General features: G+C 37.1%; 1 protein-coding gene across 8 annotated transcripts in view; it reads right to left on the reverse strand.

Moving 5' to 3' along the window:
• Positions 1 to 13,828, reverse strand: part of Alpk1 (alpha kinase 1) — a 151,192-nt gene that overhangs the window by 122,629 nt on the left and 14,735 nt on the right. For all 8 annotated transcript variants that reach the window (XM_046459130.2, XM_046459128.2, XM_046459129.2 and 5 more), the window contains one exon: positions 13,318 to 13,380. The gene's annotated coding sequence lies outside the window, so the exon portion shown is untranslated. The remainder of the gene's footprint in view (positions 1 to 13,317; positions 13,381 to 13,828) is intronic.

Consider the following 13,828-nt stretch of genomic DNA (forward strand, 5'->3'; position numbering starts at 1 on the left):
AGCCAGGGAAGAAAAAAAATTCAAAACTGATTTACAGAGGATTATGCATAGTATCTTTCATAAGTAAATTGACCCAGGATAAAACTCTCTTTACTGTTGGCCATGAAGGACAAGTGAAAGATGTTTTCACAATAAGCAGAACTTGGAGAGTTCCTCAAATTGTATGTTTTGCCTCTAAAAAGAGATGCCCATAATTCTGACTCATTTATAGAGCCTAAAGGTTTGGTGAGATGATAAGGAAACTGGAAGGAACAAGACTGAAGGATTGGTGGCAAAATAGAAATAGGAAAGACAGTAAAATGAACCCAACATAATTTTCCTATTTTCATAAATGAATATACCACCAGTGAAACTCCACATCATGTACACCCACAAGAATGGGATCCTAACTGAAATAAGTTATACTCCATGTATGTATGTCAAAATAGACTCTGTTGTCATATACATCTAAAAAGAACAAATAAAATAAAAGATTGATGGCAAAGACATTTAGAAGTCATGCATGGACTTCTCAGAAAAGGCCCCTGGTGTGAGGAAATTTGTGCTCCAAGTACACTTTCACCAAGGGTTCCCACTGCAGAAGAAAGCTTGCCCAGAGAATGGGCAAGGAGATAGTACTGCCAATGTGAGTTTTTTTCTTTCCTAGGTCTCACTAATGTTCCTTAGTGGGTGTAAGAACCAAGTGACTATGATAACAACAATGGAGATGAGTCAAGGGCTCAACCACACAAATTTTCCTTTACCAAAACAGATATGGCTATCACCACTGTTGGATGTTTAGGATGCCAGCAGCAGGCTCCAAGTTGAATGGCCCACACAGCTCTAAACCTGGGAAATAGGGCAGGTTATTGAATATTGACGGGTTCTATTGAACCCTTTTTATAATGGACTTACTAGCAATTTTTCATCCTAGAATAGATATTTGTTCTGGATCTATATTTGACTTCCCTGCTAGGCTTCCATTAGCAGTACCTTCTGTGGAGTTGCTGAAAGCTTAATTCACCCACAGTGATCATATAGCATTGCTTCTGGCCACTGATGCTACAGGCCATTTCCCATGGGATTCATTGGTTTTACCATAATCCAGGAGCAGCTGGTCTTACAGAGCAGTCCAATAGTCTACTGAAGACTCAGTTTTAGAGCCAGCTGGAGAACACGGGTAGTGGTCAAAGAAAATGGTATATGTTCTGAATCTGTAATCCATACATGCAATTGTTTTACTAAAAGACAGATCACATGGGCCCAGAAATCAAGGAAAAAGTAGAAGTGGAACCTCTTCCTGCCTTCCTGCTCCCTACTAAAGTACTATATTTAAGACTATAAATCTAGCCTGATAATCAATTGTGAAAATAGGGACGGTTGCCAATGTTCATGTTTTCTTGCTTGTGCAGTAGTGTGTATATTATTCATATATTAACTCAGTTATCCCTGCCCCCACTCATCACCTATTATTTTATATAGGCTATATTTATATAGGTGCTGATCACCTTTATAGTTTATTTCATGAATAACATGTAAATAGCTTTTACAAAACTGTTACCAAATGTCTTCTTTCTCTTTTAAGCATATAGGCTATGAATTCTTTTTGGAATTAAGCTCCAAGAATAAGTGTTCACTTATGGATGAATTTTGGAGTGTGCTACCTAGCATGTTTCTCTTCTGGCTTGGTTGTCAGAAGAGAGCTCAGAGCCCTGTGATGTTGATTTGCTCACGTCATGTTTAGGACATTGCTTTCTTTTCTTCTAAATGATTTGTGATCAGTTTTTCATTTTAGCTTTTCCTTCACTGGTTTATGGATATTTTAATAATGCAGGTCACTTCAATATCTTTTTATCAGTACTTAAGGAAATACCTAAGTAAATAAACCTTGCCTTTAGTGAGGCAGTTCATGGCTCCCTTTAGCAGCTGAGCCACACAATAGCCTCTCTGTTCAACCAGCATTTATTGAGTGCTTACCATGGGCACACACAACAGTCCTGTACCCTATTGCTATGTATATCCTGTGTCCTTGACCATCATAATTATTTCATGTCAAATGGCTCACTGTCAACTCCAGGGGAACACTTTGGGGTATGCATTGTTGCTTTTATTTGGAGTGTCCTTCAGAGTCAAATTCCAATTATTTTCTACTCCCATCCCTGGAATTGCCTTTCACTAAGGATGTCTTTAAATCCAAATCCACTCTCAGATAAAAACTAACAATTTCCAAATTTCCAGATAACTTCCCATATCTTAGGTTAACTCTAACCTCATAACTTTCAGAAGCTATCTGAAAACCCAAATGACCTTATCTTGAGAGCTAAGGACTTTGTTTGGAAATGAAGGCATGAAATACTCAGATTTGGACAAGGGCAGAACTGAAAGTGAATACAAACACTGCAATCTCCCAAACTCTATAGATACAGTTCCCCATAAGTGGTTAGCTCCTAGGCCCCTCTTCTTTTCCTGAATTGAGCTTTTCTCACTCCTGCATTCTTTTTCGTCTTCAGGATTTATATTTAGTTTTTCATTTGTTCATCATTTTAAAAGTTCCTACTAAATGTCAGACACAATGCTAAAGATAAATGAACGAATACGGCAGGTTCTGGACTCCAGAAGCACACATTCATGGGAGCCAAATGTGTGGATAACAATTACAGCCTTGTGATAAATGACAGGGCACAGGCACCATGGAAGGCTAGAGATGTCCCTTCACCTGACCCACAAGCTGAGAGGCTCTTTGGGAATAGTGACCCCGCTTTATAATGCAGCAAAAGGTCATTAATCTATCATGTTGGGTGAGCTGATGGGCTCTTTCACGGCTGAAAGAACCAGCAAAACCTCTCAGGCCACTGCACAAACAGGCAGTTTTGGAAAGTCACTCTAATTTCCCCACAAATCCACATATATGTAGTTTTGGTCCTGGGATGGTAAAACTGGTACTCCAAAGTAGAATTTTAAGGGGGAAAATAATCCTCACATTTCTAGTAGGGCACATAGATTATACACATGTACTAAAGAGCTCTCTGAGGACTCCTGAAAGCCCAGCATGACACTCTAGAAATTTCTGTCAGCCCGTAAAATGACGTCAATGAAGGATGGTAATTGGTCCCTAAAGCGTTGCTTGGAGAGTGTGAAGAAGAGTGTGAAGAACGAATACTCAATGCTGGCAACGAGCAAGCAAGGAAGGGTATGATTATTTATCTAGATAAAAAGGCGTAGATACTTTGGACACGTAGATTGGGTTCAGATGATGAATGGTGCTGGATATGCACATTTTGAGAAGGTAGCGCTTTTGAATCTTCCCAGAGACTCCTGGGAAAAGCTGCTTATGCTCCATACTCCATACTCCTTTCTCTTGCATCAGTGACTAGAAGCTAATGCAGTTTGCTTGACAGCACGCATGACTGAGGGAGGACTCACTTCAACAGATAGATTGACAGTTCCTATCAGAGAAGGAACTTCATGCATCTCCCCCAAACCCTTGGACTCTTGAACAGTCTTTATTAATGTATCAGTATTAGTCCTTTCTTCGACAAATCAAAACCCACATTCTTCTCTAGGTAATCATTGCTTAGTATTCTCTCTATCCAAGCTCGCCATCTACAGGCCATACAGCTTACAAATTGCATTTAAGGTCCTCTGCAGATTGCATGGGAGGATTCATTCACAGGTGCCTCCTACTTGGGAGTTTACACTGCTGATGATTGATGCCACAATCAATGGCTGTTGACTGCATACCCACTGTCTGGTTAGGTATTTATGAGACTCTTAAATTTCTCTACCACTCGGGAAGTTATATTAAAAAGGTAACAGTAGGGCTGGGGCTGTAGCTCAGTGGTAGAGAACTTGCCTAGCACATGTGAGACAGTGGGTTTGATCCTCAGCACCACATAAAAATAAAATAAAAGCATTGTGTCCATGTACAACAACAAAAAAATTTTTTTAAAAAGAATAGTAAAGAATTATTAAATATATATTTTAGTGCTATGTCTCTTAAATTTAAAAATAACCATTCTCCCTTCTGATTAACATAAATAGATCTCACTTTTCATTAATGTTTGCATTACAAAAGCAGTAACAATCCTAATTATAGCCACCATTTCCTGAGTACTTAGCTTTCTATGATTGAACTAAAAAATTTACAGATATTTTCTGATTTACTACGTAGAGCAAATGTATGAAGTATTGTTCTTCTTATTTTGCAGATGAGAAATCTGAGGCTACCAGAGATCGGGCAGTCTAACCAAGGATATGGAGCTAGCTAAGAAGCTGCAGAATTGGTACTGCAATCCAGATGGGTCTCATTTCACAACTATTCTCTGGGCAAATTCACTTTACTGGCTTCAAATATTTTACTTGTCTATAAAATGACTGCCTATGGCTTTTTCAACTTTCCATCCTTCTCACTTTGAAGTTTATGTGAATACATGGGAGTGTTTCCCTACTGGTTTCGTAAGCAGGAAAGATGATCCTTTCCCTCCATCTGTTGCACAATAACCCAGAATACAGCCAGACACTGCAAAAAAAGTCTCCTGCCACTCCCTAGTCCATCACTATTTCAGAAGCCCTACGTGAAACTTACCCTCTTCCTGGAGCTTAGGTTGGCAAATGCCACCTGATCAGAACTGATCCTCTGGGTGGACATTAAATGAAGCCATGTTTAATCAACAATGCCTGCGTCTGTGTATTAGGATTTTGTCATATTTTCCTTCAGAAATTAAGAAGGCCATCAAATTTTACTTTGGAGGATAATTCTTGAATTTTCCATTAAATTTCAGTTTCTACTCTTTCCCTGTCCCCAAAGGTTGAGACTCAGGTAAAGTAGCCGAATGCCCACTTTTGGAATTCAGTGGTAAACAGTTGCATATACAGAGAACCATAGTTACCACAGTACTAATTTAGTGAGGTTAGTTGGACTTAATCACTGAGTACTTCTCATAGAGAGGCCTAGACAAACTAGCCATGAAGTTACATACTTTGTTATAAAACCAGGTACTTCTTATCATCCTTCTGATTTTTCCTCTTGATCAGGTCTGAAATCTGGAATTGTTCCCTTGAGGAATTCACCCTATTTGCCCTTATTTGGAGGGCATTCTTCAGTGGTTCCCCTTTTCATTAATTAATTGACGTGATTCAACAAGTATTTTAGTCCTTCTGATGCGTCAGGAAACCACAATCCTTACACTCACAGAATGTTTTTGGGCTAGGAAATTCATCATGAATATCTCTGAAAATTGTGGGGTGTGTCAAGAATGCCAGGCCCAACTTCTTGCCCTGTTCTCTGAGTCATTTATTAGGATTATATTTGTAGCAGAATTTTGGGATAAGGTAATGCCTCCCTCTGGGACAAAGAACAAGCCTGCTATAAAAGCAGCAGGTTCCCAAAGCTAAATGTTTCTCTGCTGCAACACAAACCCACTTCCGGCACGCACAGCATCCACTGGACCACTATCACTCCTACAGAATAGGAAGACAAGGGGAGCCAACATCAACATGGTATCTTATGCTGCTTGTTGTTATGAGTAATAAAGTCCTTTGTCTCTGACTAAGGAGGCTTGTGTTTTTTGCCAACATCCATGAAACAATAAAAGGCTGGCTTGTGAAGAGAGTAAAAATCAAACCCCATACTCTGACAAATTTACTCTTAATTTCCAAGAATTTCATCACCCTAAATAAGCATCATACAAAACAAACTTCATGAATTCCCTAAATATCCATCTCAACTGAAATAGGACAAAACAAGAATGTCAATTTAATTGGTATAAATTTCTTTCCTTTTCTTTCTTTTTTTTAAAAAACTTTCTATAGTCTCCCAAATTTATAGCCTACGTATTATAAATTCCACACTGTTCAAAATTATAAATTCTTAAATTAATTTAATATCAATGAATATAAATTAACCAAACCTTCCTCAGTACTTGCATCCTCTGTACAAAGTCCATAAAGGCTATAAGAATGAGTGAGAGTACCAGAACGTTTAGTGCTCAGGTTTAACAGAGATGACAGAAACATGTGTATCTCAAAATTGAGACTAAAGGTGATCAGGTACAGTTGAATTTTAAGACAAGACTAAGAATGACTAATCGTTCAGGGAAGAAGAGGTGTAATTAAGTTAGGCCTTATTCAGAAGACCAGATAGGAGTTAAACACTGAGGGATGGAGGGACTCCAAAGAGTGAGCTTGGGGAAAACCAGATCTACAGAACAGGGATGGCTGTGCAAAGAGATGCATGTCAGACAGACGGGACTGGTGGGACTACAGCAAAAGCAGATGCACAGAGTTTTGCAGTTCATGACCGCAATGCAGTATACCTGGAATCCCCACTCAGAGATGATGAGTTCAAACTCAGGCTGTTGAAGGTCCCCATGGGAACATGTAGAGAGACTGAGCTCTCTGAAGAGGTGGGAAATGTGAGTTAAGCTAAGGAAAGATTAGAATTGGAGATGAAGTTAGGATTCATATCCATGGATCAATATCTGAGATCAAAGGAGGCAAAGATGGGATATGAAAAAGAGATGGACTTTTCAAGAATTCCTCTACACAAAGCCCAGAGAGTAAGGAAGCAGTCTCCAAAGGAATCTCTTAGAAATGTGAGAACCTTGACATTGCAAAGACTTGATACTGTGCATAGCAACCAGTTCTACCGGAGACCCAGGGAAAAGGCTAGGAAGAGGCAACCAGATAAGAGGATTCGAAGGCTCTTGCTGATCTTGTGTGTAGTCATGAAAGGACAGACCAGAAGAAATTAGTCCCTAAACAAGTAAGTGAAAAGAATAAATATACATACTAGTTTTTTTTAGAAGCTCTGCTGTTAAGTAAAAAGATGGACTAACAATCTCAAGGGCAATGAATATTTCCTAAGAATTATTAGATTTGAATATTTCTGTAGGCTAAGGAGATGTCAGAGGGCAGAAAGAAAGGAAGAAAGACAACCAGAGAAATGAAAAGTTGTGCTCTATGTGTGTACAATGAAATGAAATGCATTCTGCTGTCAACATATAACTAATTAGAACAGATAAAAAACAAATAAATAAAAAAGAAAGGAAGGAAGGAAGGAAGGAAAGAAAATATGAAGAATGAAAAAAGTCATAAAAGAGGTGAAAAGAGTAGGCTTAAGAAAATAGAAAAAAGTAGGCTTGGATTAGAGCCGGAACTTGGAAGCAGGAGGGAAGGGGAAAGAATTGAGAAAATCTGAGAATTCTCCATAGATAACCCAGTATCCTAAATCAAATAGATGGAAATCTGGGAGTTAGGGCAGCAGGAATGAAGCTTGAAAAGAAGGATCCTGGGTTGAAACAGGTGCTCCGGAGAACTGGAAAGACAACCAATTAAGCATGAATAAAAGAACTGATGTGCATCACTGAAAGCCCAGCTATGGTTCGTCTGATCATAGTCGGCTGGGAAATGTCTCAGCTTTGGCTGGGAACCCAGTTCCAGGAAGTGCATGTGATTGAAGAAAAAGAGACAAACAAAAGTCTAAAGTCCTCATCAAAATGATAGGCAACCTATTTAACTAAGGAGTCTAGACTTGGAAGGCTACTGAGGATGGATTTGAGCTCACAGACTGGGCCAAGTGGGAATCAGGGATGGTGGAAATGCCTGTAAGGGTGGGTGAACAAGAGGTGGCAGGGAATTGTATTTACACAGGTGTTTCTCAGCTTTGGCGTCAGCATTTACAGTAGATCACATGAGAACACATTCTCAGCTGAGGTTGTCACCGGTTGATGACTGACTTGAAGTTTAGTCCAGTTCAGGTGGTCTATGACATTGTAAATCACTTTAAGTTGTGGCAACATGTTTTTATGCCATGCAGTAACTACCTGAACTGTCTTTGGCAATGCTATTTTCATGAATCTGTAAATTTTATTTTATCCAATTTATTTTTTTACCAGAGGAAAGAAACACAAAAAATGGCCATTAAAAACTTAAGTATGTTGGGAGCTGGGGTTGTGATTCAGTGTTAGAGTGCTTGCCTAGCAAGTGTGAGGCACTGGGTTCAATTCTCAGCGAAAGAAAGAAAGAAAGAAAGGAAGGAAGGAAGGAAGGAAGGAGGAAGGAAGGAAGGAAGGAAGAAGGAGAGAGAAAGAAAGAAAGGCCCATCAACATCTTAAAAAGGAACTTAAGTGTATTTTGTTTAGTGTGTGTGTGTGTGTGTGTGTGTGTGTGTGTGTGTGTGCGCGTGCGCGCACACATGCTATGGTGCTGAGGATGGGCCCAGGACCTTGCTCATAGCAGGCAAACACTCTAGCACTGAACTACAACCCCAGCAGGAACTTGAGTTTTTCTTGAGTCTTATTTTCAATTCCACTTAATTTCCAGTTTTGGAGTTGAGCCCAGACTCCTTTATTTGGGTCCCTATGGTAGATTGTTTTCCTTTTTTGTTTGTTTTTCTTGATTATAACTGTACAATGATCACACAGTTTGATTTAATGTCTATCTTCTCTATTATAATATAAACTCCAAGAGGTCAGGGAATGAGCTGATTCTTTTCTATAGCCTCAGTACCTGGAATAAGTTCTAGCATATACTAGTGCTCAAAAAATATTTATTGTTGTTAAATGTTTATAATAGCAGATATAGGATGAATTTGGGAAACTTCTCTTCGATGATAAATTCTATGCATTGCTTACTATTGACAAATTAAAGATACTTCATTTCATTTTAGAGATAGTTATATTTAAAGATAAAAGATATATTTAAAGTTATATTTAAAGATAATTATATTTAAAGATAAAATATATTTAAAGATATTTTGATTATCTATGTAAAGTATTAAATTATCAGCCTACACTCTTGAAGTGACAAGAAACAACATGCTTCATTTTAGTGCATCTCCAATCTTTCCTCTTCAGTCGAATGTAAAAATTTCAGAACATCTCTTTGTGTCAATCTTCATCGATCTTTTTAAATTTTTTTTTTAATTTATATATGACAGCAGAAAAATTTCCACAAATGTATTACCCTCTTGCATTATAAGCACATCATTAGATTTTCTTAAAATTCTGTGGCAATGTTTATGAGATAGTTTCTGACCAAAAAATAAGTCAATTCTGGATGTTAATTACCATGTCAGCACTAAATTTGTTTGTCACATCATTCTTGGTCTTAAAGCTGGTGTGCAATTTCAAAGCCAAAAAATTAGTTCTTCTTCTAAGCACCTCACTGCTGCCCTCTTCTGGTGGCACGCATTAGCACCATTACCAGCAATAATACCTTGAACTAGATGTATATTACTTATTAATGAAAACAATGGGAAAAAATTACATAAAAAAGAAAACAAACGAGGAACTCTACAGAGAAAAACAGGTCTAAATAATTTACAAGACTTAGTAAAGACCTGAAGGAATGGAAATCTTCATTAAGTATGAAAATAGCAAAACATATTATTTACCTGACCAGTAATCTTTTTGTAAATCTTTCAGTAAAAATAATCCTTTTGACTTTCATCTTAGAAAAAAATTCACTAATCCACTGTCTCAAAAACTATGCTTCAATGTAGTAATGACAAAATTGATTTTGTCATTATGCATTTTGTTGTTGTTATTACTGGGAATTGAACCCAAGGTTGCTTTGCCACTGAGCTATATCCCCAGTCCTTTCTGTTTTTTGAGAGAGGATCTTGCCAACTTGTCAAGAGTCTCTCTAGGGTGGCCTTTGATTTGTGATCCTCCTATCTTGGCCTCCCAAGTTGCTGGAATTACACGTGTGAGCCATCATACCCAGCTATAACTGTACTTTCTATGGAGAAAGAGCCTGCTAACCAAATGGGTAGTGTCAATGTCATTGTGGGGCATGTTTAAACTGTGTGTGTGTGTGTGTGTGTGTGTGTGGTGTCAGTGAAACTATTCAGAGTATTTTAGAATGGCTAAATATACTATACAAAATACTGATAAGTCAAAATAGACTTATATTTTACTTAATGCTTTATGGATCTTTTGCTCCAAAATAATAATACAGTGTTTTTAGATGTGGACAGATCCAAAGCCATTGTTCATGCTGTTCTCTTATCTCTATTGTTCTCAGCACACATCCTACAGATGACAAAACTGATCAACTTTACCTTGCAGATATGGTTTTGCTCTCTCAGTCCCTCTTCTTGCTGATTCTTCCATGTTCTATCTCTTGTTTGTTTGTTTTGGTGCTGGGGATTGAACCCAGGGGTATTCAACCACTGAGTCACATCCCAAGCCCTTTAAATTTTTTTTTTTTTTTTTAATTTTGAGACAGGGTCTTGCCAAGTTGCTTAGGGCCTCAGCAAGTTGTTGAGGCTGGCTTTGAACTTTGCTATCCTCCTGTCTCAGATTTCCAAGCTGTTGAGAATACAGGCATATGCCACAATGCCTAGCTCTGTCTCCAGTTTGGATTCTTAACTTCCTGCTACCTGTCTCTTTGCCAGGTCTCATACTCTATCCTTTATTTGCTACCTGATAGCTTCTTAAGATACCAGAACTGACAGTCACTTCCCTACTTATTGCTGCTGGCTGACTGTCCAGAGGCTGAAATCCAAATTCCTGAACTCAACATGGAGGGTCCAATCTGTTATGCTCAGCACCACCTGACACCAGGAAGCTTTTTCCATGGTGAACTTGCTCTTAGTACCCTGGAAGAGTGTCCCCGGCAATTAGTTTTCAACTCTGTGCCAGAGTTTGATACCAGCCTCTGTTATAAGTCAGGTACTTAACTGTCTCCACAGTGTTTTGAACATTCTTTTCTATATCTCAGCATGTGATGGTGTGTCTAGCATACTGCAGAAACTGAATGCAAGTTTTTTCTTAATGGACAATGAATGAATGAATGAATGAATGTTCTTCTCTACAATTTTTATCTAATGAAATCCTGTTTTCAGGTCTTAGGTTATAATGCTGCTTCTCTGTTATGGTTTAGATACCAGGTATCCTCCAAAAGCTCATATGTTAGACAAAGAAAGAATTTCCAGAGGTGAAATGATTGGGTGATGAGAGCCTCGAACCATGAGTGGATTAATCCACAGTTATTGATCAACTGGGTGGTAACTGCAAGGTGGGGCTGGAGGAGACAGGTCACTGGGGCCATGCCTTTGGGTTTATATTTTGACCCTGGTGAACGGAACACTCTCTGTTTGCTGTTGCCATATTCTGAGTGGCTTTTCTTTGCCACCAAATCCAAACTCCTGAACTTCTGCCATAATGTTCTGCCTCACAGTGGGCCCAGAACTATAGAGTTGGCCATTTATGGACTGAGAACTCTGAAATCAAGAGCCCCATATAAATTTTTCCTCCTTTAATTGTTCCCTCCAGGTTTTTGGTCACAGTGACGAAAAAGCTAACTAAAACATTCTCAAAAGCTTTTTTTTTAAACTCAAATAAGGAAGAATAATTGCTATTAGAGTATTTTGTTCACAATACAGAGAGCTATTTATGCTTCTGCCCTGTGTATGAGATCATAAGTGCCTAAAACAAACTGGAGGAGTGAAAACAGCATGAGCTTTGGAGTCAGACAACCCTGAACTTATATTCTTTCCACTCACTATCTGTGTCACCTCTAATGACTTGGTCAGCTTTTTGGAAGTGAACTTTAATTTCCTCATCCCTATTGTGGCTAATACCACTTCCCAATAGGACTTATGCAAAGACTAAATAAGAAAGTAAAAGTTCATGACACAGACTTTTGTTACATTTTGGTATTCATTCACTTTCCCAGCAGATGATGACCTTATATAATTTATATACAGATTCCCAGAGCTTCAAAAATCTTTAGATTCAGTTAATATTCATTGAGTAAATAAACACATTCTAGAGTTACAATTAGTTAAAAGTAATATAAGTATAAACTTTAACGAAGTCTTTTAAAGTAGTACCACTGTTTGTTATTCCTTCCTACTTATAAATATTATAGTCTCATATTCTGAGATGGCTTGAATCATATTCTTCTCATGTTTGTAATTATAGCATTTAAAGTATTTAGAAATCATGTGATTTGAGGCAAAATATTTGCAAAGCTTTCATTATACTTCCATTTGTACATTTCTCTTTACATAGTCGATTGTAAAGTATGTTTATGAAGTATTTGAATAAAAAGGAATAATGTTTATTTTTAATGGTTTAAATGTATAATAATGTTAAGTAAGAAAAGCAGAATATAAAATTGTTCATACAGTGTAATAGCAACTATGTAAAAAATTATGAAAAACTACTGACATTTTTTCCAGAGCTAGAAAAATCCATCATAGGATTCATATGCAATCTCAAGGGACTCTGCATATCTAAAACAATTTTTAAAAAGAAGAAGGAAATTGGAGGACTTACACTTCCTGATTTCAAAACTTACCACAAAGATATAGTAATAAAACATATATATTCATATATATTCAAATTATTTTTAACAAGATTTCCAAAACCATTCAATAGGAACAGTTTTTCATCATGTGGCATTGGCAAAACTGGATATCCACATGAAAAAGAATGGAGTTGGACCCTTACCTCAAAACATATAAAATAAAATAACTTAAATGGATCAATGGCTCAAATGTAAGAGCTAAAACTTTAAAACTCATTGATGCTGCATGTGGCAATGATTTCATGGATACAACAACAAAAGAAAAGAAATAGTCCACATAAAAACTAAAGCCCTCTTGCATCAAAGAATACTATCAACAGAGTGAAAAGAAAAAAACCTGTAGAATGGGGAAGAATTGCAAATCATATGTCTGATAAGAAGTTAATACCCAGAATACATGAAGAACATCCACTATTCAACAACACAATAACCACTCAGTTTAAAAAAGACTTGAATAGACATTTCTCCAAAGAAGATAGAAAAATAGTTAATAAGAACATGAAAGATCCTCCATGTCATTAATCACTGCAGAATTGCAAATCAAAACCACCATGAGATACCACCTCACATCCATCATGAACAGAAAATAACAAGTGTGGAAGAGAATATGGAGAAATTGGAACCCTTGTATGTTCTTGGAAAGAAAATAAAATGGTGCAGCTGCTATGGAAAACAGTGTGAAATTTCCCTTAAAAATAAAAACAGAAGTATCATTGCATCCATCAATTTTATTTCTGAGTATATACCCCAAGGAAATGAAAGCAGGGTCTCAAAGAGATATTTGTATAACCATGTCCACAACAGTATTGGTTGTAATAGCCTAAAGGTGGAAGTAACTCATGCTTCCATTGATGGATGAACAGACAAATGAAATTGGTACAGACATACAATAGAATATTATTCAGTCTCAAAAAGAAGTAAATTCTGACACTTGCTACATAACATAGATTAATATAGACAACATTGTGCTGAGTGAAAGAAATTAGTCACAAAAGGAAAATACTCTATGATTCTACTTACATGAGGGATCCAAAGTAATCAAATTCATAGGCACAGAAAGTAGAATGGTGATTCCCGGAGGCCCTGGGAAGAAAGAAATAGGAAGTTATTGTTTAATGATTACAGAGTTTCAATTTTGCAAGTTATAAATGGTTCTGTGGATAGATGATAGATAGTGATAGTAGCACAATAATTTGAATGTACTTTACACCATCAAATTGTACACTTAAATATGGTTAAGATGGTATATTTGATGTTATGTTTATCTTACTATAATTTTAAAATATCACTCAAGAAGAACCAGAAAAAAATACAATGAAATGTTAACCATCTTTTCCTCTAAAAGGTATTTAAAATATTTCCCTGTCTTTTCATATTTCTCATAATGACTATGTATTACTATATAATTAGAAAAAAAAACTCAGTTCAAAATTCTTATATGAAAACTTACCAAAATTTGTGGCCATTAGATTTCAATTCATTACTTATTTAGAAGTTCCTGGTCAAGATAAAGCCATTAAACACAGAAGAC

The sequence above is a fragment of the Marmota monax genome, unplaced genomic scaffold, assembly GCF_021218885.2.
Source record: "Marmota monax isolate L192 unplaced genomic scaffold, Marmota_monax_Labrador192_F-V1.1 WCK01_AAM20220418_F8-fsc00002, whole genome shotgun sequence".
In the NCBI taxonomy this organism is placed as follows: domain Eukaryota; kingdom Metazoa; phylum Chordata; class Mammalia; order Rodentia; family Sciuridae; genus Marmota; species Marmota monax.